At 46.1% G+C, this 24,466-nt stretch overlaps 1 long non-coding RNA gene across 1 annotated transcript; it reads right to left on the minus strand.

Annotated features, from left to right (window-relative positions):
- Positions 1-4,378: 4,378 nt before the first annotated feature.
- Positions 4,379-18,750, minus strand: LOC105079936 (uncharacterized). The gene is made up of 3 exons (XR_012507339.1): positions 17,227-18,750; positions 9,078-10,715; positions 4,379-8,830 (listed from the first exon to the last, which is right to left on the minus strand). It is a non-coding gene; the product is annotated as an uncharacterized LOC105079936 (long non-coding RNA).
- Between the last annotated feature and the right edge of the window lie 5,716 nt (positions 18,751-24,466).

Genomic DNA, 24,466 nt, shown 5'->3' on the forward strand with positions numbered 1-24,466 from the left:
TTGCTAGTTTTAGGCTATAGTGAGTAAACCTGCTATATACATGTTTTGAACAAGTCTTTTTGTGACTGAATATACATTTTTAAATTTCCCTTAGGTAAATACCTAATTGTGGGATTGCGTGTGGCACAATTCACAGAATCATAGGATAGGCATGTGATTCTAAGAGTCTGCCAGGTATTTTTCCAGAGTGGCTGTCTTATTACCCATCCTCACCAATGACTGCATTGCATCCGCATCAACATTTGGTGTTTTCATTCTTTTTAATTTCAGCTGCTTTGGTGGGTGTGCAGTGGTGTATCGCTGTGGTTCTAACTTACACTTTCCTGATTTCTAAGTATGTTGTGTACTTTTTTTGGTGCATATTGGACAAAACATCTTCTTTTGGAAAGTCTCTTTCTTCTTTTTTATTGAAGTATACTCAGTTTACACTGTTGTGTCCATGTCTGGTGCACAGCATAACGTTTCAGTCATACATACCTATGCATATATTCATTTTCTTATTCTTTTTCATTGTAGGTTACCATGAGATACTGAATATAGTTCCCTGTGCTCTACAGTAGAAACTTGTTTATCTATTTTATGTATAGTAGTTAGTATCTACACATCTCAAACTCCCAATTTATCCCTTCCCACCTCCTTTCCTCCCTGGTAACCATAAGTTTGTTTTCTATATCTGTGAGCCTGTCCCTGTTTTGTAAATAAGTTCATATTTGTGTTATTTTTAAGATTCCACATATAAATGATATTGTATGGTATTTTTCTTTCTGTTTCTGGCTTACTTCACTTAGTATGATGATCTCCAGGTCCATCCATGTTGCTGCAAATGGCATTATTTTTCTTTTTTATGGCTGAGTAGTATTCCATTGTATAAATATACCATGACTTCTTTATCCAGTCATCTGTCGATAGACATTTAGGTTGTTTCCATGTGGAAAGTCTCTCTTTAAATTGCTTGCCCCGCTCCCTTTTTGAGGAGGGGGGTTGCTTGTGCTTTTATTGTACTTACTGAGTTGTGGGGGTTCTTTATATATCCTGGAGACCAGTCCTGTGTCTGATATTTGTTTTGCAAATGTTTTCTCTCATTTGGTGGCTTGCCTATTAATTTTCCTATAATATCTTTTGATGAGCAGAGACATTTAATTTTCATGAAGTCTAATCTTTCAAGGCTATTGCATTATGTGACTTGTTTAAAAAATCTTTGCCTATCCTCAAGCCATGAGCACATTCCCCTATGTTTCCTCTGCAGATACCACAATTCCTGGGTTACTGTAGCTTATAGTAAGTTTTGAAGTCAGGTAGTATAAGTCCTCTAATTTTGTTCTTTTTTTTTCGTGGTTGCTTTTGATATTCAAGGTCAATGCTGTCCAGTAGAACTTTCTGTAATGATAAAAATATATATCTGCACTGTTTAAGAGAGGTAACCACTAGCCACATGTGAGTATTTAACCCTTGAAATGTGCTTAGTGCAACTGAAGAACTCAGTTTTTCATTTTATTCAATATTAATTAATCTAAATATAAATTTGAGTAGCCAGGTGTTAGTGACTACCATAATGTACAGTGCATCTGTAGACCCTTTGCATTTCCATATACATTTTAGAGTGAGCTTATCAGTTTCTACAAAAAAAGGCACTGGTGTTATAATTAAGATCACACTGAATCTGGAGATCAGTTTGGCCAGAAGTGACATCTTAATAATGGTTAGTTTTTGGACCCATTATCATGGCATCCATTGATGTATGCCTTCTTTAATTTCTCTCAAAATGTTCTGTGGCTTTCTGTGTACTGGTCTTGCACGTATCTTGTTAAAATTTATCACTGAGTATTTCACGTTTTTAATTGTATTGTAAACAAAACTGTTTAAAAATATTTTTCAATTGTTTGCTGCAGTCAACTTTTGTAGACTTATCGTCTATCCTGCGGCCTTGCTCCATCCACTAGTGAGCTCTGGTGCTGCTTTTGTCGATTCCTTCTCATTTTTTATGTAAACAATCATGTCATCTGAAAATAGAGACTGTTTTACCTCTCCCTTTCCAACCTGGATGACATCTGTTTATTTTTATTGGCTTATTGCCCTGGCTAGAACCTCCAGTGCAATGTTGAATAAGAACGTTCGTTGTCACTTGTTCCCAATAAGGTTGGGAACAATTTCAGTCTTTCATCATTAATATGGTGTTAGCTCTATGTATGGTGCTATTTCTGGTTTTATCATGCGTCAGCTATGAGTTTTGTTAATGCTTTCTATACACTTATTAAAGTGATCATAGAGTTTATCTCCTTTAGTCCATTAATACTGTGAATTACATTGATTTTTGAATGTTAATTCAATCTTAAATTTCTGAGGCAACTCCTACTTTGTCATCGTATATTATCCTTTTTTATATTTTTCTCTATTCTGTTTACTAATACTTTGTTAAGGATTTTTGCATCTATGTTCATGAGTGATATCCATAATTATATTTTGTAATGTCTCTGTCAGGCTTTGATTTTAGGATTTTCGGGTGCCTCATACAACTAGCTACGAAGTGTTTCCTCCTGTTTTTAGAAAGAGTTTGTGTGTGGTTGGTACTATTTCTTCCTTGAATGTTGACATAATTAACTAGCGAAGATATCTGGGTCAGCGGTTTTCTTTGTGGCCATGTGTTTGATAAAGAAAGTAATTTCTTTGACAGATACATGACAATTGAGATACTCTGTTCTAAAAAATTTGTCCTTTTCATCTAAATTGTCAAATTTGTTAGAGTTGGCATCATCTCTTTAATATGTGTAGCATCTATAGTGATGTCCCCTGTCTTGTTCTTTTTTTTTTTTTAATTGAAGTACAGTCAGTTACAATGTGTCAGCTTCTGGTGCACAGCACAGTGTCCCAGTCATGCATACACATACATACATTTGTTTTCGTATTCTTTTTCATTAAAGGTTATTACAAGATACTGAATCTCCTGTCTAGTCCTTGTCATTGTTAACTTGTGCCTTCTTTATTTTCTTGATCACAATAGAGGTAGGTCAATCACACTTATTTTTCAGAGGACAAGCTTTTGGTTCTGCTGGTTGTTCTGTCCTTTTTTGTTTTATGTTGCATTGCTTTCTGCTCTTAAGTTTACTATTTTCTGCTGACTTTAGGAAAAGAAAAGCAAAGAAAACCCAATGTCTTAAGTTGGTACCTTGGACCATTGATTTTTGATCTCTCTTATCAAATATAAGCATGTAAAGCTATTAATTCCCTTTTAAGCACTGCTCTAGGTCAGTCCCACAAATTTTGATATGTATCTCTAGTATCATTCAGTTAAAATGTTTTCTGATTTCTCTTGTGACATATTCCTTAACCATGAACTTTTTACAAGAGTGTTAATTTTCAAATATTTGGGATTTCTAAATATTTTATTGTTACTGATTTCTAATTTTGTTGTGGTCAGACATCATACTTTGCATGACTCAGGTGAGACCATTCTACCTTTTGATGAATGTACAATTTGCATTTGAGTAGAAAGAATTTTCTCCAGGTTTTGGGTGTAGTATTCTATAAATATCAGTTAGGTCAGGTTGGTTGATAGTATTGTTCAAGCCATCTGTAGACTTAGTGATTTTTTTTTTTTTTTTTTTAGTTTTTCTATGAATAGTTGAGTGAGGGGCTGTTAAAATCTCCAACTATGATTGTGGAATTGTCTATTTCTGTCTTTAATTCTGTCCATATTTGCTTCACATACTTGAAGGTCTGCTGTTAGATGCATGTTCATTTATGGATTATGTTGTGATGATGAGTTTATGCTTGTATCATTATGATCCCTCCTTACCTCTGTCCATACTGCACTCTTGAAGTCTATTTTATCTGATATTAATATATTCACTGCAGCCTTCTCACACTTGTTTTTCGATATGTATACTTATACTCATTTACTTTCACCCTGTCTGTATCTTTATATTTAAAATGTGCGTCTTTTGCAAACAGCATATCGTTAGGTCCAGCTTTTTTGTTTTTTAATCCATTCTTATGATCTCTGCCTTTCAATCAGGGTGTTTAGTCAGTTAACATGTATTGCATTTTTTAATATAATTGGATTTAGGTCTACCATTTTACAATTGATTTTCTATTTGTTCCATATGTTTTTTGTTCCTCTTTGAATTTTTTAGTGATTTTGCTAAACATTACAATATACATCCTTAACTTATTAGTCTGTTTAGTGTGAATATTGTAGTTCACCATGTAAAATGTAGAAACTTTGCAATTGCCTAAATTTATTAACTTTTCCCTGCCTTTTATGCGATAGTCATTAAATATGTTGCATCAATATTATAAGTCCATCTAGACAGTGCTAGAATGTTCACTTAAATAGTTATAAATATTTTTAAACAAGTTAATAAAAATTTTTAATCATTATCCAGGTATTTCACATGTTCATCATTTCTAATAGTTTCCATTTTCCCCAGAAGATCTAAATTTCCATGTAGTAGTGTTTCCCTTCCAATGAAGAGCTTCCATCTTTGAATGTAAACCTTTGAAGATGGGAATTTCCTAGTACAGGTTTTCAGGCAGTGAATTCTCAGTTGTCTTTTATCTAACGTTTTTTATTTTATCTTAATTCTGAAAGGACATATTCACTGGGCACAGAGTTCTGAGTTAACAGGTTTAACATTTGTTTTTAATTTAGAGCTTTAAAGATGTCCTAGCGGGCTCCCGCCCTCTGTCACGGTAAACCCGAGGGCATGGGAACTGTCCCATCTGCAGCGTTTCCGGCTCCTCTGGTTGATTCAGCGTTTACTCCTCAGGTTTCAGTTGGAGCTGTTTGACAGTGGGCGCCGGGCTGTCGTCTTCTTCTCTTCTTGACGTTGTCTGACTTTCTTATTGCAAATTTGTATCTTTCAGCAAGTTCAGGAACCTTTTGGCCATTATTTTTTTCAAATGCTTTCCATCCCATTCTCTCTTTCCTCCCTTTTCTAATTACACTTAAGGTAGATTTGTTGTGCTGTATTACAGGTTCTTGAGTCTCTGTTAATTTTTTTCTGATTTTTTTCTTTGTGTTTCTCAGACTAGATAATGTCTGCTGGCTCATCCTCAAGCTCGCTGACCCATTCATCTGTCACATCCACTATGCTGTTAAGCATATACAGGGACTTCTTTATTTTCATGGATTGTGTGTTGATGCTCTAGAATTCTTTTAATTCCTTTTTTAAAAATTTCTATTTATATGCTGACACTTCCTACCTTTACATGCAGAGAGAGCATGTTTCCATCTCTGTCTTTACTTTTAAATCCTTGTCTTATAATCTCAACATTCAGGTCATTTTGGAATCAGTCTCCATCATCATTATTTTTTTCTCTGAAGGATGGGTCACATTGTCTTATTTCTTCTGTGTTGTGTAGTTTTGGATTGTATCCTGGACATTGTGAATGCCATCTGGATTGTGTTATATTTCTCTGAAGAATGTTGACTTTTTTTTTAAAGCAGACTATAAACTTGACTGGATTCAAACTGTGAATTATTTCTTTCGGTAATAGCTCAAACATTAGCTCAGTTCTTTGTCTTTTGCTTAGCTGCTTTGAACCACCTCTCACCTACATGGTTATGGTGTTACCTAAAGAATTTGGGGTGCCCCTTGTCTGATTCTGTCTTTCTCAGAATTATCCCCTCACTTTCCAGTGAACTTGGTTGCCCTGAACTCTGTCCTTTTGTTCTTTAGGCCAGAAAACCTATGGGTTTTCCTTTAAAGATGTAGCCACTTCTGTGGTGACAGTTTTGAACTTCCCTCAGGCCAAAAGCTATGAAAATGGGAATTTCATCTCATGTCATTTTTTTCTTCTTTCAAACGTCAGATTCCTTTAGCATCTGCCTGCCTTTCCTTTATCTTCCAGTGGACAAAAGTCTTGTTTTATATTTTTATTCAGAATTGATAGTTGTGATCTGCAGGAGGGTTGGGTCTGCAAGAAGCTTGCTTGGCCATACTAGGAGCAAAAACCTTTCCTCTTTTCATGGAGGTTAGATACATTTTAATTTTAGATAAACTGTATGAGATTTTTTTTCCTTAAAAACAACACCTAAGCTCCTAATAAGTCAAGGTAAAAATAAATGAAGGGCTTAAGATGACCTCAGTCCCATTTGTCTAAGTCCTGGCTTACTTTTACTTTTATAAGGAAGATACTAAATACTAATTTTGTTTCAAAATTTACAGAATGTTCTGTTGCTCAGTAAGTCTTTATTGAATGCATGAGCATTATGATAATGTTTTCTGCATTTTACATATAAAACAGTCTAAAATTTAGTTTTTAGTATATACCATTTCTGTGTGTATATATACACATACATGTGTATTATATAGAGATATTCATCATAGGGGTATAGTTCTTGTTTCCATGGGTTTATTTTTTGCCTGTATGAGCTACTATTCTGATAAACATCTCAGTACATAAACCTTTGATGCCATATCCGGGTGTAGAAGAAGCCTCTTAGCCGCTCTTCCACCTCACTGACTGGATTAAACTGGTGTTTTCTACACCTTCTGCAGTGCCGCCTGCATAGAGGACTTTCACTTTTCTGCTCCCACTGTTTGGGATGTGCACTTACCAAGAGCTAATTGCGTTTGTTCCCGGAGCTGTTTATGCCGGTTGTTAACATGACTTGGTGGATTGGAATAAGACTGAAAAAAGCAAGAGGATGGTTGTTTCTATAAAAACAATACAAACGGACTTGAACGCTTTGAGGACACTCAGTAAAGTGAAGTGATAATAAGGGTAGGGACAATAAGGTGAGGGTAAGGGCAAGGCGACTGTAAATAGGTTGGGGAAAAGAATTGTAAACCCAAGAAAAAGCATAGTGTCTTATCAATCCCTAAATATCTTGAAGTCTGTGTCTCACCTCAAAATATTAAGACCATGAATCCTATGGGCGTGGTTTACACAAGAAAGACGCCACAGAATTCTGATCAGGGGTGGTCAAAACTCCGAGAAAGGCTGTGGTCCTTCACGCAAGACTGATGATTGACTGATGTCATAATAGAGTCTGTGTGGTGTGTTTTTGCTGTTGTTTATGATTTCCTTGTTTAACTGAACTGGCTGATCCCCAAAGCATGAGAAAAGCAGATTTGAATTGTATTTCCTCGGCTAAGTTCCTGGAAATGAAATTACAGTGTATTTTTTAGACTATTGATACGTGTTCCCTAACTGCCCATTAGAAAGACTGTATCCCTTCGTGTTTCCACGTGGGGCTGTTTCCTAAGTGTTAAACTTCCGTGCAGCCAGGCTGGTGTCTTCCCTCCAGCTCCCATCAGCAGCCATGTGCTGGACTTGAGTACCTGGGGCCTGAAACGTCTTGAAAGACATCCCAGGACTGTCCTTTGCTACAACGAAATGGAATTTAATTCGTTTCCTGTTAATGGCAGACTTTCATGAATCCTAACCTTAAATGCCATAAGAGCCTGGGGATTGTTTGCCAAACACGCTAAAAATTTCATCTATCACTTTATAATATTCAGACGGTCACAATTTTGTTTTTAATGCTAGAAGGTACCATAGGGGTCAGCTTATTACATCCTTCTTTTACAAGTTGAGTCCAGAAATGAGGAGCAGGGAAGAGTGACTTGATCCAGGTCCTGAAGATTAGTGTATCTCAGCTGAGCTCAGAGATCAAGTCTCCTGACTCCTGGGCTGGTCCAGCTCACCCTGCTTCTGATGGGGAAGGGAAGCGATGCTGGAATTTATCATGTGGGGTTCTGTATTTTCAAGGGGGAGCATGCACAGTGTTATTGGGTAATGCCTATACTATGAGCTAACATTTATTGAATGCTTAAATGTGCCAGATACTGTCTTAAGTGCTTTAGCCGGATCAAATTATCGTATTATGTATCCCATGTAAACTTCATAATGACTCTCCGAGGCCCCGTTTTATAGATAAGGAAACGGAGTGTGGAGAAACGCCTGAGGGCCGATACCGTAAGTGCTGAAATCAGCATCTGATTGCCCCCCGTCTTGCTCAGAGCCTGGATCCTTACGCATCCGACTAAAATGCGCCTACGTGTTGTAAAAATGAAAGGAAAGTAGCACTTATTATGGGTCTACTCGGAGCCTGGCATTTTGAGATATTTTACACACTTAAAAAGACGAATTTTCACAATCTCATTTTCAGTTTGAAAGCATAAATATCAAGTAAATTAAATGACTTGCCCAAGGACACAGCTAGTAGGTGGCAAAGCCAGACAGCAAACCAAGATTTGACAAACTCCGAAGCCCGTGGTCTTGTTAAAGACTGTGCAGCTGGAGCACCACCCGGATGCCTGGTTCTGGTGACCTTGGCTGCACACCGGGATTACCCAGGAGGCATTAAGAGACACTGACGTTTCCCTCCCGCCTCCACAGTTTCTGACTTAATTGGGCTGGGGTGCAGCTTGGGCAGTGGGATTTTTAAAAAGCTCCCAAAGGATTCTAACATGTAACCAAGGATGCCACCCACTGCAAAAGATTCAGATGGTTTTGGTCATACCATACGATTTCATTTCTTTGTCCAAATATGGGAATAGGGATAAATCACATAGCTAAAAGACATGTTTCTACAGTGTATCAGTTTCCTGGGCTGCCGTGACAAAGTATCACAAACTGGATGGCTTAAAACAACAAAAATGTACTCCCTTTTGGTTCTGGGGGCTAGAAATCTGCAGTTAAAGTGTCAGCAGTGCCGCGTTCCCTCTGACATCTCCGGAAGACTCCTTCCCGGCCGCCTCCTGCACGCGGGTGGTGGCATCAGTCCGTAGCTTGTCGTTGCCTCACTCCTATCTCAGTCTCAGTCTTTACGTGGCCTCTTCCCCTCGTGTTTCTGGGTTTCCTGTGTTTCTGTGTTGGTCTCCTTGTGAAAGAATAGAAAGTATGTCAGTTGGTCTCTGTCCCTGATTCCCAGCACAGGGCTCCAAAAAACCCTTGGAATTTCCTAAGTGATAAAAGCAGCAGGAGCATCTTTTGTTTTGGCATTTGCTCTTTGACCTGTCCCCGACACAGGGCTCCTAAACCCTTGGAATTTCCTGAGTGATGGAAGTGTCTTTTGTTTTAATGAGGCCATTCTGGGTGGGCTCCCGCGGGGGGACTGGTTCACCAACCTGGAAGTGGGCCAACCCTCATAGGGCTGGGATTTTTATGGAGGCTCCCTCACGTCGGCATGAACACGTCCACGTAGCAGGAGGCGGACACACCCCAACTCCACGGGAACAGGAACTCCTGTGCACAGGGTCCTCCCAGACCTCGCCTGTATCTGTCTCCATCTGGCTGTTCATCCGTGTCCTTTGTCATATCTTTATTATACAGTACACTGGTAAAGGTTTATAAGTGTTTTCCTGTATTCTAAGAGCTGTTCTAGTAAATAATTGAATCCAAAGGGGGAGGGGTCATGGGAGCCCCTGATTTGCAGGCAACCAGACAAAGGTTGCTGAGCAACCTGGAGACCTGATACTTTCCATCTGCAGCTGAAGTAGGGGCCACTCTCGTGGGGCTGACCTGGAACCGGAGGGGTCTGCGCTCTCTCCGGTTAGCTCAGAACTGAACTGAATTGCAGGATACCCAGCTGATGTCTCAGAATTGCTTGGTGTGGGGAAAAACAAACACACAAACCCGCACCTGATGTCAGAAGTGCTGTGAGTGTGGTAGTGGTGTGTGAGAGTAAAGGAGAGACGCACAGAAGTGAGTTTTTTTCTACCCACCCCTCTGTTTATAAGAACCCAATCTAATCCAATATGACCTCATCCTAACTAGTCATCTGGGCAAAGACACTACTTCCAAATAAGGTCACGCTCTGAGGGTCCAGGTAGGCATGAACTGGGGGGGGGGCAGGGGGCACTGTTAAACACAGGACAAACAGGAAATTCAGTAATGTTAGATTCTTAAGGATGTGTGAGTTTCTAGGGAATGGGCAAAAGTGAAGTTCTATGACTTTTGGATCCGTCTGAATTTTTTAAAAAGCTATTTTTAAATTTCTTAAATACATCCTCCCCCACCAAAAACAAGGCATCCAGCCCTAGTAATTGCATCACTAAGTATACAAGGATCTGTATATGCCATCACCCTGTGTGTGCCTAGGTCCCTTTGGCACGTTCAGGAAGACAGGAGGCCAGGAGGCCCAGCCTGTTTGTCCCAGGTGTGTGCGAGTGTTCACAGAAGTCTGCGGAACAGGTAGGTTGTTCCAATGGGGAACTTTTGAGGAAAAACCCGTCTGATCTGCCTTCTTCTGTAAACTGACAAAAGAAATGTACAGCGCCCTTTAAAAGAGGCATCAAAGAGCTATTTACCTTCTTTCCAAATGGGGTTCATGAGATGTTACGCATGGAAGCAACCAAAATTTGGAGTTTCATTTTGGGATCATTATTTTACTCAAACATTTCCTTTCTTTTTCTGTAAAGAAACCTTGATGACACTTTCAAAGTACAGTCATTGAAAATCTGACAATCCGATTCCTTGAAGGACCTTTATAGGTCAAAATTGTATATTACCACCCCCCCCCAAACTTGGAAATAAGCACCTACTACCCTGACACCGCTGTGTCCTCACACCCTCGTTCCTGTCAGGAGGACCACCTGCCAGTTACAGCTGATCCGTGAACAACACAAGTCTGAACTTCGAGGGCTCACTTGCGTGCAGAGTTTCTTCGGTTGGTTCTCTGTCTTCCCCGCTTTCTCCACTGTGCACTCAGCCTACTGCAGGTTGAAATTTCCATCCATGGTTGGTTTAATCTGTAGACGCTGAACCTGTGGATACGGAGGCCAAGTGAATTAGGCTATTTTATGTAAGAGACTGGGCATCTTTGGCTTTTGGTGTATGGGGGCTCCTGGAACAGACCCCTGTCCCCTCTTCCCCCTACTGTGGGTACAGAGCAATGACTGTACTTCTATCTAATGCTAGTCAGGCTATATAACATTTTGACAAAACCATAATTTTCATTTTAGAAAAGACAGAAAGGATTTGATTATGAGAAGTGGCAAATTCCCCTCTGAGGCTGTCACTGAGACCCGCCCCCCACCCCAAGGGCAAGCTTTTTCCAGGCCCCGCTGACTTGCGATGCTTCTCTTAGCCCTGGGCAGGGACGCAGACAGATATGACTCACGGGCTGGTGATTTACCCAGGGTAAACATGAGACCTGGCACAGAATCCCATGATTGGACTCGTCGTTTTTTTGTTTTTTTGTTTTTTTTTTTTTTTAAGCCTGTGAGTCTTAGTAAAACCTCAATAGCAACATTTAGGCAACTTCATAGATAATAAATCTCCATTTCCACTTGGAGAAGAATCCTGGCCTTTCTGTGTCAATGTAGCCTGCCTTAAAAAGGTTACAGTTGGATCTAACTTGTATTCGGCCGAGTCCTTAGGGAAAAATTCAAGGAAAATCAACACTTTATTCTTCAGTAAGTGCCGCAGAATCAGGCTGTCAAAGACTCATCAGACGGTGCTATTAAGGCGTCCACAGGATGTGCGATGCTGTGACAGTATGAGGACTGGTTGGCGTGTGACGGTACCCGACGAGGAATTTGATGGCCGTTTTGCACTGGGAGCATGGAGACACCATTGTCTTGGACCACATGCCTCTTGTGGATACTGCTCGGAACCATCAATGCAGTTTAACGTGCATTATTAGCGGCAACCGTGAACACCTACCACGCCTGGCTTACTGTGGACTTTCACATTGCTTACTACTTAAGGATGATAGGGCTGTGAAGAGTTTTCTTTCTGTAACCTCGAAAGTCATGGAACAAAAACCCATTCCCTGCAGACAGAAATAACCAGCCAAGGAAATGCATCACTTTAAAACATGCAGAAAAAGGTATCTGTGCATCTTTTCATTCAGTGAGTTCATCAGAGACTTCCGTGAGTGGACTGGAGATGTGAAAAAGCTTTGTGTGTCTGAAATTTGCGTCCTCCGACTCTTCGGGGCTCAGCTAAGTGCTGAGTTCATCACACATGTGTGTGCACACACATCTAGACACACACTCAGAGTGGTTAGAAAACATGCTGACACAACTGGGGGTGAATCTGGCTGATTCCAGGCAACTTAAAGTTAATGAAAGAAGCTTTCACATATGGAGGCCTGGGGAAGTCATCCTGGCTTCTCCGTGATTTGATTTGAGTTTCATGCTAACAAGAACCTGCTTGGATAGACATACATTGTACATCAGCTTTAATCATTAAAGAAAAGCCTGCATGGACCAGAAGTAAAGAACGTCCACGTTAAAAATAAATATGCCAACAATGCTGTGTCGCCTTCGATGACAAGACTCTCTTCCCAGGTGCCAAGGCCACACTGACTCACCGTGTACGTGCTGATCTTTTTTTTGAAACCTTGAAGGAATGTATCCCTGACTTGTTTGATGTCCTTTGTTCCGACAAGAATAAAACTGCTCTGAAAACCATGCTTCTCCGGAGCAGCACCGGAGAGCGGAGAGGCTGTCAGATAACCGTCTCACCTACCTGAGGCCTCTGAAAGTCTTCTTCTCTTCTGTATTAGACACCTGTAGAGCACGCAGACTGGTGACACCAGGAAGAAACAGGCGCAGGCAGCCGCCCCAGGCCCAGCCCCGGGGGACTCCGGACAGCGCCAGCGTGGAGAGCGCAGAGGCCGGCCGGGAAGATGCCCGTCTTTCTGAGAGCCTGGCCCTCCCTCACCGACTATGAAAAATAACATCCTATCAGGGGCTGAGTGTCACTCAGGGAAATTGTGGCAACTAAGCCCAGGGACCGCTTTAAAACGTTTTTCCCTGCAAGGTGAGAATGTGCGGCAAGCCGGGGAAACTGCGGGAGCGCTGTGGCCGGGGTGCTCCCCTTGAGGCTGGCTGGTGGCCTTTGTGCCCTTGCTCGGTGGCAGTTTCAAGAAACACTTCTCTCATTTGTTTCCTCTGCAACTCACGGACCAGGGACAGCATGGCTGGCCCCTGGGCCCGTCTGTCACACGTCCTGTCCGGTTGCACCTTTGGCAGGACACCTTGTGGGCTCACTTGGAACTCCAGGCCCTCCCTCCAGGCCCTGCCCACCGGGTTGGGCGGTGAGCTGTGGACAGCAGCCTCCCTTCCAGGAAGACAGCCCCCAGGAGAGGGCTCCGGGCTCCGCCGCTTCGCAGGTGCTGGCCTCTGGGCCTTCTCTGGTTTCCATGAAGTCTCGGGGTGTCTTCAGTCACATCAAAGGGACTCATGAAATTGATTTTAACCTATTTGTGCAATACCTGCATTTTTGAAGAAGGACATGTGTCCTGAAATCAAACAGATGGGGCTGGGACAGGTATAGGATTTGTCAAGGGGCATGCGAGTCACAATCATTGCATGAAACTTGCATAGGGGGCAGCTTGAAATCGTGGGACGACCAGGGGCTCAGACCTGAGTCTGAACCTTGTTCCATCACTGCCTGTGACTTGGGCAGGTCCCTGGGCATCTCTGTGCCTCAGTGTTCTAATCTATAAAGTGGGGGTAGTAATGCACACACCTAGCAGAGACTGGAGGAGGACCAAATGGGGCTCTGAGCAAGTGCTTCATACAAGGTGACCTTTATCACTGTTACTGTTGCAGAAAAATGTGTTACAGCTCACTGTTACAGCTCAGCACTACAGCTCAGTTGTGACAGCAGCCTGGATCTGGGTGAGAAACCAAGCAGCACTGACAGCTGGAGAACTCAGGTTTATTACACTAGCAGCCCCACACAAGCTAACACTCCAAGCTCTGGACCCCCTCTGTAAGTTTACACAGGCCTTTATAGGCTGCCAGTTTTACACTTTGCAACATCATATGCAAATAAAGTATAACAGAAGTTGACCAACCAGGAATAAGCTTTGTAGAAATAGACCAATCAGGAGTGAGAGAAATAACCAATCAGGAGTGAGAGAATGGACCAATCAGGAGTGAGAGAAATAACCAATCAGGAGTGACCTCCATGCAAATGAAGTACTACAAATGGACCAATCAGAAGTTAGGGAAGTGGACCAATCAGAAGTGAGAGTAATAACCAATCAGGAGTGAAGGAAATAACCAATCAGGACTGAGCTCAGGGAACCAATAGAATTTTAGGGGCAAGTAAGCCCTTTCAGAGGCAAAAAGTGAGATAGAGCCTCTGGGCTAGGGAACTGGATGGTGCCGGCACGAGAGTAGTGGCCCTGCTTGGGGGTCCTGCTGGTCTTTTTATGGGGCTTCCCGCCTCCTTACCAGCAAAATATCCTGCACAGATTCTGAAAATACTCTTGAATACTCTACCAATTGGATAAGAATGCTTCCAGCTCATCAAAGAAGAAACAGACCCACAAAAATAAATCCCCACAAACTCTTTCTGAACAACAAAGTCACGGTCCTCTGAGCTCGCCTGATCCCCTCTGACTTTGTAACAAGCCTGTTATCTCTGCAGGGAGCAGCGGGCCCTTTTGGGATGAGGCAGGCTGCAGACAAAAAGTTAAATAGATTCAAATGTAAGCAGGTCTAAAAAGAAAACAGAATTTCCTGTTAGAGGCTTAGGAAAACAATTAGAAATAAACGAGGTCAGAAGGCACAGAAAGGCAGAAAGTCAAGGAGTCTGAGGAGCAAAGGGGATGGAGAAATTCACTCACTGCTTGACTCCTTTTGCAAGGGTGAGACAGCAGAGCCCCACCCAGACTTATTCAGACCCTGTCCTTGACTCACTGGGCTCTCAGAGCTCACATCCTCTGTCTGGGGGAATTTAACCTTGCCGCTCCAAGGATGTTTGTTCTGCTGCTGGGCAGAAGGGCCTGAGTGGGCTGGGGCTGGGCCCTGCCTCTGGGTCTCTGAGAAGGTGTCAGGCCAGGAACCTCCCTTCATGTCTCACGAACAGGATTCCTCTACAGGAAGGTTGTTCTTTAAGCAGAAAGGGTGGCCGATGCTGTCCTCAGCAGCAGGGATACCAACTTTGAACCTTGATGGTCCACAGCATATTGCAAACTTGGGTACCTGCCACGGCAGATCAACATCTACACATCAAGGCTCTCTTCTCCCACAAAACATGCGTTGCAGGAAAAGGAAGGACGTGGTGGATGGTAGATGGCTTTCTCTTGGGTGAGGCCCTGTTGTCCTTGGTGTTTATTCCTGGTTGGATTCAGCCCCTCTCCTTGGCCCTCAGGGTCCCTTTGCCCATGTCTAGACCACCTTGACCCCTGAGTGTCATGTGCAGGCCACCTTGTGTCATCATTTTTGGTTTAAGTCACCCAAGTGTGAACACCTTGAAGACAGGTGCCAGGTTTCAGGCACAGGCTCTGGCCCTGAGTGTGCTTGGTTATGGCTCCCAATTGAATGACAAAGGAATCTGGGCTCTCACTTCAGGGAATAGGAAGATGCCCTTCCAGAATCTTCCAAGGCATCTGAGAAACAAAGGCGGGCTGGGTTCTCACCATATTCTTTTCTTGCCTTGTCAGTGTTTGTGGCTTTTATGGCCATGCCAAGAGCAGCCTCAGAGGCTGGCAGACGCCCTGGTGTCCTGGCCGGCTCCGTGTTGTTGGGTAAAACGTAGCCTCTGTGGCCTCGTGCGAGTCCTCTGGGCCTCGCCCATTCCCTGGATCTTGGCTCCTGGCTTCTGATGTTTCTGCTGTTCAATCTTGAGGCTGAACTGCATCAACAAAGTGGAGGGAGGGTGACTGTGACACCCCTCCACCTCCCGGACCATCTGCTGGGCAAAAGCTCCCCCGGGACCCTCCCCTCCAGGATGACGCAGCATTTTGCAAAGACGCATTGCCAACTTGATGAAATGCAAGGGAGACCAAGGCCCAGGCAGACGGGCCACCCACAGTTGCAGAATGATTTAGGCAGTCGGCTGGCAGGAAAGTTGATGTCCATGGCTCTCTGTTCTGAACTTTCTGCACCACTCTGTGCTCTGGAGAAGGGAGAGACCCCGATGGCCAGCTTTGCCAGTGCAAGACGGCTCCGCAGGGCTGCCGTTCCTTGACCCCTGACCAGTGGGTATCTTCATTACACCAAAGATTGGAAGGAACCACCAAATGGGATACATATTTAAGGAAATATGCACACAGCTCAGTTTATTTTTCTTATCTGATTTTTTTTCTGGTGCAAGATGAGTACTGTTGAACACTTGGCAGCCGCCTCTCCATACTTGAGTTGTTTGTCATTTCTGGGGCTGCTGATGCTGTTATGATTTCCCTTTTGGGAGGAATTTACAGGCACATGTTGACCCAGCTGAACAGGAACAGGGAGCAACAGGAATCTGACGAACAAGGACCATCACCGACCAGAGAGGATGAATTCCCTCCTTTACCTGATGCCGCCATCAGGGGAGCCGCTCTGTGCATCGTCGGGCTGAGCCACGGACCGCGCCACAACCCCAGTCCTGACACCCAGATCCCCTCTGAGCCCGGCCTTGAGATAAACCTGCCTTTCCTTTCACCACTATCTGTATCAGCCCTGTGCTGTGTGGTCGGACTATCAGGAGAGCCAGCTCTCCGTGGCAGCTGTTGCTAGGTAAGGCACGGGTTCCCGCAGAGACCAGCCTGGGAGGGGATGGGGATGTTTGCTGGCAGAGGGCCAGGTGGTGATCGGAGGGGAAAGATGCAGAGGCCCCGGGGAAGGGCAGGAGGCAGGACCTGGCCTCCCTCTTCACCTCATCCCTGCCGCTGTTTCCTGCCTTTCCAGGTCCCTTCTGGCCTCCTCGCCCCCAAAGACCTAGCCTGTGCCTGTCTCTTCTTTACAGAGACACTTGTGCATTCATTTGCTACCTTTTCTTGACACCTCCAACCTGCCAGGGACTGGGGATCCGGAGATAAATTGTGCATGGGCTCTGCCTTCGAGAAGCTCAGGGCCCCGTGGGGGAGGCAGACCCCACAAACGATAAGCCACAGACCCAGCACGTGGCTGGTGCCTTTATGGTTGCAATGGATGCTGCCAGTACCTTGCCATATCCCTCTGCTCCACCCTGGCAGTCACCTGCTGGGCACAGTGACAGCCTCCTGGGCTTCTCTACCTAACAACTTTTTCTGGCCACTGGAGTTAACATTCCAGGAGGGACCCTAGGTTACTGAAGGTTGGGAGTCAACTGGACAATTCTTAAAAATAGTGAAAGTGGTAAATTTGATGTTTTGTGTATGGTACCATAAAAAAAAAAAAAAAAGACTTAAAGACCAGGCGTTGGGGGTGAGGCCGAGGGAGAAGGGTGACCCTTTCTCGGATGGAGTTAGGAGCCCAGCCCCAGAGCCCACGGCCTGAGTCCCTGTCCTGGCCTCCTGGTCCACAGGAAACCTCCCCTCCCAGGAGAGACCCCTTTCACGGTGCCTACCTTGGGGAGCTGCGGTCAAGAGAAGATGCCTGTTTGCTGCAAAGCAGCTCCCACAGTGAGCGGCACTGAGTTTGAGGAGAGAGCTGGCCTGGACGTCAGGGCGACCCCAGCGCTCCCCCCGCCACCCGTGTGCCGACAGTTCCCGAGCGCATCTCCCCGGGCTGGAGAAGCCTCCCCACCCGCAAACGGGGCAGGTGGCTGCCCGCCGCCCCGTCACAGGCCCGCGGCCCCTCTCGGCCCTCCGCGGCCAGCTGGCCTCCCCGCGGGCGTCAGCTCCCCAGGGGGACGGGTGGTTTCTGGACAAAAGCAGAGCTTTAAACCGAAAGAGGAACCGAGCGGGGAAATGAAAGTAAACGCTGGGTTATCGACCAGAGTGGGGGCAATGCCTCTCTTCCTCCAGATTCCTGTGTAACCTTCAGGCCCCGTTCCAGCCTGCCGCTCAGCCCCCTCGGCCCCTCGGCCTGGCGGTAAGTTGTCCCCAGGCCGCTCTTTGGAAGGGGCTGAGAACTACAGCCGATGCTTTACAGCGGCTCGCTCTGAACTTTCCCCTCTTCTTGTTTGCTGAAACGCACTGTTTTCAGGAAATCCATGTGGTGAGGCAGGACTCCGCAATGACAGTCCTGGGGCCAAGTCCATCCCTCCACCTGTTCCTGTAAATAAAGTTTTATTGGCGCCCAGCCAAGCCCATTCACGGCCACAGCGCCCAAGGCTGCCGCAGGCTCGCACAGCGGAGGCGGTGCCCTTGCGACAGAGACCACGTGAGCGGCAAGGCCCCAAATATTTACTATCTGGCCCTTTGCTGAAAACGTTGCCAACGTTCTGTTGTAAGAGCTGCTGAAATGTTTCATTCTTTGAGGACCAGGGCACATGATTAGTGTTTTTGCCCAATTCCGACGCGCTGAAAGAGGGGACACTTCTCTCCTCTGACGTGCTCGGGAGTCGTCAGGAGGTACCGTCTCACGGAGCAACTACGAGCACCAGCCAGCATCTTGGCCAAACCGAAGAGAGGACTGAAGAAGAAGATGGCGAAGTGGTCCGTCAGAGGCCTCCTGACCTGGCAGCTGGACTCTAGGCCAGGTGTGAGGTCATCGCATTGGCAGACCTCCAGCAATCTTACCCGCATCCTTAGAAGCCTATGTGTGTGTCGCTGGGGGGAGGGCTCTTTCTGGCCGAAAGTCTTCCCAAATTCAGATACATAGGCACAGTCCGTGACACAGTTTTGCTTTGTTGCATAATTCTCCCCAAAGTGACATGGTGCGTCTGGAGCTTCACTTACCTCCGATTGGGCCTTCCGGGTGAGAGAGGATTCAAATGTAGCCCCTTCTCTCCCCTGGAGTTTTCTGCTAAAAAACCCCGCATGATTTGCAGTCAGCTGGACCGGGGTTTCTCGGCGGCACCGCTGTCGGCGTGGGGCCGGGTGTTTCTTGGTTGGGGGAGTGCCTCGCGCACAGCGGGATGCGATGCTTTGCAGCGTCCCTGGCCTCCGCCTACTCGTTGCCGGTAGTAAACACGACCTCCCCCAGCCGCCCCGGTCACGACAGCCCGGACTCTCCCCAGACGTTGCCAAAGGTCCCCTGAGGGCCGAGCTCCCCATGCCCCCGCCAGCTGGGAGCCACAGGCTTGGTCCGGGGAGGAGCCACGTGGACGCCGCTCTCCGGTGAGGGGCTCTGCTAGTGCACGTGAGGACCGGTGCTGCCGGAAGGAGCCAGAAGCTCTCCGCTCCGCTCCGCTCTGCGCTCTGAGGCGCGCGAGCGGAGAGGACTCGATGGGGCTCTTACCCGTCCGGGGGGACCCGGCTCTCAGTCTGCCGGGTGGTGGTGGGGACAGTTCCTTCCTGGCTGCCTCCCCCTCCGGACCTCCAGGGCAAAATGAGCACCTCTTCAGCTCAAAGCCGTTGCGCTCAAATATTCCTTCTTCAGAGGCACATGTTACTTACAGGACGGAGAAACGCCCGCTACACACACACACATACCTAAAAAAATAGCTTTAAAAAAGTTGGAAATACTTTTAAGAGGGAGTTTGATCTGCAGTAAAAAAGTTAATCAACTTCGGCGTAGAGTATTTGACTAGGCAAGCAAGGGAGAGGCTGGAACTCTTCCTAGAGAACCGATAATTAAATGACTCTCAGAAACTTTGTTTCCCTCCAAGTGCATTTTAATGTAATTTTCTAACATGGAAACAACAGCTCTTCTCCTGGTTAAGGAAAAAAATCAGTCCCCACCTCGCAACCAACAGAATCGAGGCTTTGACTGATCTCTGCGATCAGGAGACGATTTGCCTGGAGAGTAACAATAGTAACACTGCGCCCGTCACCAGGGAGGGTGCGTGTATCACTTCATTTGCCGGTGATGGTGTAAATTCCAGGCATAGGGTGAAGGGCAGGGAGGCTGCAGAGCGCCTGCATCTTCTGTGGGAGCCAGGGCCTTCTGCTAGGAGAGAATGAGCCAGATTTCACCCCCCCACCTTGAAAAGAATTTATTTTCTGCAGATTGGCCGAAACATTCAATTGTTTAAATGCGGCATGTTGGAAAGAGCAGAGGCGAGAGCGCATTCCTGCTTCCCGCTCCTCCTTCCCTCTGATCTGGAGCATCACTGAATGGTCCCTCTCCTGTGCCTGGATGGATTCATTGCAAGAATTTCCCAGTCTCCATCCTTCCTGTTCCCATAATAGCCCTTCTTCTCTGGTGACAGCAGACCTCTCCACGGGCCCAGCTCAGATTCTTTGCTTTTCCCCCCTTTCTCCTGGGAGGCCAAGTTCTAAGGGGCTCCTGCATCAGCTGGGAGGGCTCCCTTGGGTATCCTTCCCTCTGCTCTTTCCAGGCCCCAGCGTGCCATCCCCAGAATGAGAAGACTGGCCTCGAGTCCCAGGCCATTGCCCGCAAGGCTGTCATCCCAGGAGCCTGCGGGTGAGCGTCAAGGCCCGAGCCCTCCCTCCAGGAGGGCAAAGGGGGGCTTGCTGCTTGGTTTCACCTGCCAGGGCTCCATGGGAGGAACATCCAGGTGCACGTGGCTCAGTTATTTGTGCAAATCACTGCTCCCACCCATGGACCTCCCCTGTTTCAAAAGCCCTGAAAATCTCTCTTCTCTGATACAATACACTGTTCCAGCTCGCTCGGTGCTGGCGAGGGATAGATGCGTCCAGTAAACCGGGGCAGCCCGGTGGGAGAAGATGCTCTGGACAGGTGGGCATTTCTGTCTTGGCTCTGTTGCTTTCTGGCTGGAGGCGAATTACTTAACATCTTTGTGCCTCCATCTGCTTTCCTGGGACATAGTAATGGTAACCCTGCTTCATAGGAGTGTGGTGGGGAAAGCTCTCGATAAATATTCACAGCTGCGAGCTGTGCAGGGACACTCCCCCCGCCGAGGGCGTTTCTGCCTGGCCGAGGGAATTCCGGTCTCATTTGTCTTGCCATCACACGGTCCCAGGTCAACAAACAACTGAGAGCTGACCAGCGGGTTTTCCTGGGGATTTCGCATCTAGTCCTACGGCTACTTGAACATGAAGGAGGAGTAAGTAGGGTGTCGTTATCAGCTCCATTTTACAGAGGAGGAAACTGCGGCACAGAGAGGTTAAGGAGTGGCTTGGTGTCACACAGCTTTTAAGCAGCAGAACCAGAATCCCAAGGCAGGCCGTCTGGCTGGGGAGCTGCACTCTTCCCAGGGCGTCGGCACAGTGGGTTTGCGTCACCAGGCTTTGCGTGAGGTTTGCAAAGAGGCTGACATCTTCATTTTTCCATAACTCCTCTCAATTTTCAACCACTTCTCAACCCAATGATAGAAAATTCTGGATTCAGTGATGCTAGAGAAGCGGGGAGATACGTCCATATTGGTGGGACTTTGGACCATCCCACCTCAGCACTTGGTTTTACCCAATCTGGCTTTTAATCTCCTGGGTTTTATGTACCTTTTTGTCCTTCTCTTTCCTTGGTTCTTCACATGCCTATGACAGAGAGCTCGCATCCTTTGCCACCATGTCCCTCTGCTGTCTTGGATAAAAGACTTCACTTTTTGCTTTATTTACTCCCCGGGCCATTTCTGCTGGCTTTTAGAGTGACAGAAAGCCCAGAGCATTCTTAGGACCTAGAGGTGAGGGTCTTCGAATTCACTCGAGGCTTGGATGCATTTGTACTGCAGATCTCAGCTGGCTGGCTCTCCCAGCTACTAGAGAGCATTTCATAGAAACACATATTCGGTGAAAAATAACATTGCACCAAAGACAGCTTGAGTTCTGAAGACCATTTATCTTTGCTCTGGCTCAAAACCACATTCTCCCAAACAAATTACAACGAAGGTAAACCAGAGAAGTCCTACTTTTGCTGCAAACTTGACTGGAGGGTATAATTTTGAAGTTTCGAGGAATTTGGGAGTGTTGGGGAAAAAATTTCTAATTGCAGGAAACAGCAGAGGCACAGGGGAAAATTTGTAAAAACCTGGACCAACTGGCTAGAGAAATCCAGCAATCAAATCACAGCCCCAAAGCCGAAAGTTGCTCAAGGCTGATCCGTCGTATCTTGGCGTATTTTATCATTGGTGAGATTTGGGAGGTAATTCACTTTGAGATGGTTCATTGCGTCTCTGCCCAGTTCTCAGTGACACCCCTAAAACGGGCCAGCAGGTTCCAAGTGGACGGAGAAGATCAACTGGTGTTCCGGTGACGGGAGCCAGCCACAGGTTTCTCACAAGTCTCCGAGTAAAGCTCGGCTCGGAAGCTTTCTCTTCCACATGCTAGGAGGCATCTGGGGACGTGGCAGAGAAATTAGGGTGCAGAAGATTACTCAGCTAGTCTTCAAGACATCACCTCTCGCTGCTCTGCAATTACACGGGGTGCTCCGAGGCTGGTGTCGGACAGGAGAAGGCTGGATGGCATGGCAACAAGATAATTAGGCACAAATGAATTAACTGAAGCGGAGGTGCCAGCCTCGCTGCAGCCCCCTCATTTCATTACATGCAGCCCCTTCCTCTCCTCTCCTGTCCTCTCCTCTCCTCTCCTCTCCTCTCCTCTCCTTTCCTTTCCTTTCCTTTCCTTTATTTCTTTCCTCCCTCCTCCCCCTTCCTTCCTTCCTTCCTTTCCTTCCTTCCTTCCTTTCTTTTTCTTCCTTCCTTCCTCTCTCTCTCTCTCTCTTTCTTTCTTTAAATCATTTTTAAGCAGCACCAGAAACACCAAGAAGAGAGTGAAAAAGTGAACATAAGTGAGAAGAATGTGTATTCCATTGACCCCATCTGGAAGATACTCACTTGGACTAGCTTCCCTCAGACACCGCTCTAGTGGACTTGTTACCGTGGGTGCTGTTCACACCCAGAAATTACAGAGTTCGCCCGCCCTCCCTCCCTTCCTCCCTTCCAGTTCCATTCTGTCCAGTGAACATTTATCAAGGTGTTCTTTGTACTGTAACTGAGCAAGACCCTCTAGGGCCTTCCTGGGACAGGACCCCACCCCCACCATGTCTTCCACCTGCCTCTTGTTTGTAGAAAAACTTCAGCCTCCTAGGGTTCCCCGAGTTTCAAAGAATAAATTGAATCAGAGAAGTGAGATAATGCAGAAACAAAGGAAAACATTCCAGCAAGACAAAATAATCATAGCTTAGCCACTAAGTCAAAGTCAAGGACCTGTAGTTCCTCCTCAAGGGCCAGAAGGAATATTCTGAGCCGTGTCCTTGAGCTCTTTTGCGGACACTGAAACCCCCAGCAGGTGGAAGAAGTTAACTGTGTGCTGCCCACAGGCACGTCGACTGCAGACCAACTGGAACCAGAAGGTTGATGGCGGTGACTCCTGATGACCTCACCACTCACCAATCAGAAGAACGTCCACGGGCTGATCCTGCACCTCACAACCCCCTCTCCTCAACTACCCCCACCTTGTCTTTAAAAAGCTTCCCCAAAAGCCATCAGGGAGTTTGGGTTTATTGAGCACTAGCTGCCTGAACTCCTTGCTGGGTGCCTGTAGTAAACTCTGCACTTTCCTTCACCACCACCTGGGGGCAGTAGATTGGCTTTCCTGCACATGGGTGAGTGGATCCAAGTTTGATTTGGTGACAGCAGGTCATGTGCTTGTTGTTGGGAAATAGAATTAAACAAAACTAGGTCCAACTCTTGTAACGTAGAATGGGGGAGGCATCAAAGCTGGAGTTTTATTTGGAGCAAACGTGTTCTTTGAGGGTTTGTGGTGAACAGGGGGCTGCAGGGAGCACCGACGCCGCCCCAGCGGGCCTTCCTCTGCGTTTGCAGTATTACCTGGGCAAGGCCTTCTGGCTCCCCTGCAGGGGTTAGCGCTCCCTTGACCTTACATATTTTTCTAGTAGTTAAAATCTCTAATACTCATCCTTGTATGCATTTTTTGTTGTTGGATGATGGCCCCACCTTTAAGGTAGGATTGACAGATTTAGCAAAAAACAACAACAACAACAAAAAAAAAAACCAACAAAACAAATAAAATTAATAGGAACACCCTTCCCCCAGGAGGATGCCCTGTTAAGTGTGAATTTCAGATGAGCCGTGAGTCATTTGTTTTAGTGTAAGTAGGCCCCGTGCAATATTTGGGACACACTCATACTAAACATTGTTCAGCTGTTTGCCTTACACTCAGATTTTTACCGAGTGTCTGGTATGGTATTATTTGGCAACTCTTCTCTGAGGAATTCGGTAGACGGAATTTTAGGTCAGGTATAGTTTAAGAGATGATTAGGTTTTAATGCCTCAGTCTTTCAACTTTGAAAAGAGAGGCTGAAATACGTAATATGTAACTTTTTAAAATTAAAAACAATAGTGGCGCCGTAGGGTGTGAATAGTAGAGTGGAAAGGACACGGACTGTGTGATCAAATGGACACAGGTCGCATTTTGGCTCAAAGACACCTACTGTCTGGTGTGACATCCTGGCTCTCCTCCGTCCCCAGCACATGGGGGGTGGACTTTCTCCCCACATTGTCAGTTAGGTGCCTGAGCCCAGCGGACTGTGAGTAGGGGAGATGCCAGTCATTCCTTGGGGGCAGCGTGAAGAGCCAGGTCACTGCTGGCCACGCCCTCCCTCTGCCACAGTGATGCGCAGTGCTCCAGGTGGGGGCTGCCCCCTCTGGAGTCCTGGGTCCTGGGTCATCCTCTGGATTAAGGATAAGGGTGGCTCAGAGCAGAGCTCTCAGCCCAACAGTGATGGCCATGTAATGTGAGGAAAAATAAAGAGATGGTGTTGAAAGTCACTGAGATTGGGGATTGGTCCTCCACGGCAGAAGCAAGCTTATCCTGACC

The sequence above is a fragment of the Camelus bactrianus genome, chromosome 6 (assembly GCF_048773025.1).
Source record: "Camelus bactrianus isolate YW-2024 breed Bactrian camel chromosome 6, ASM4877302v1, whole genome shotgun sequence".
In the NCBI taxonomy this organism is placed as follows: Eukaryota; Metazoa; Chordata; class Mammalia; order Artiodactyla; family Camelidae; genus Camelus; species Camelus bactrianus.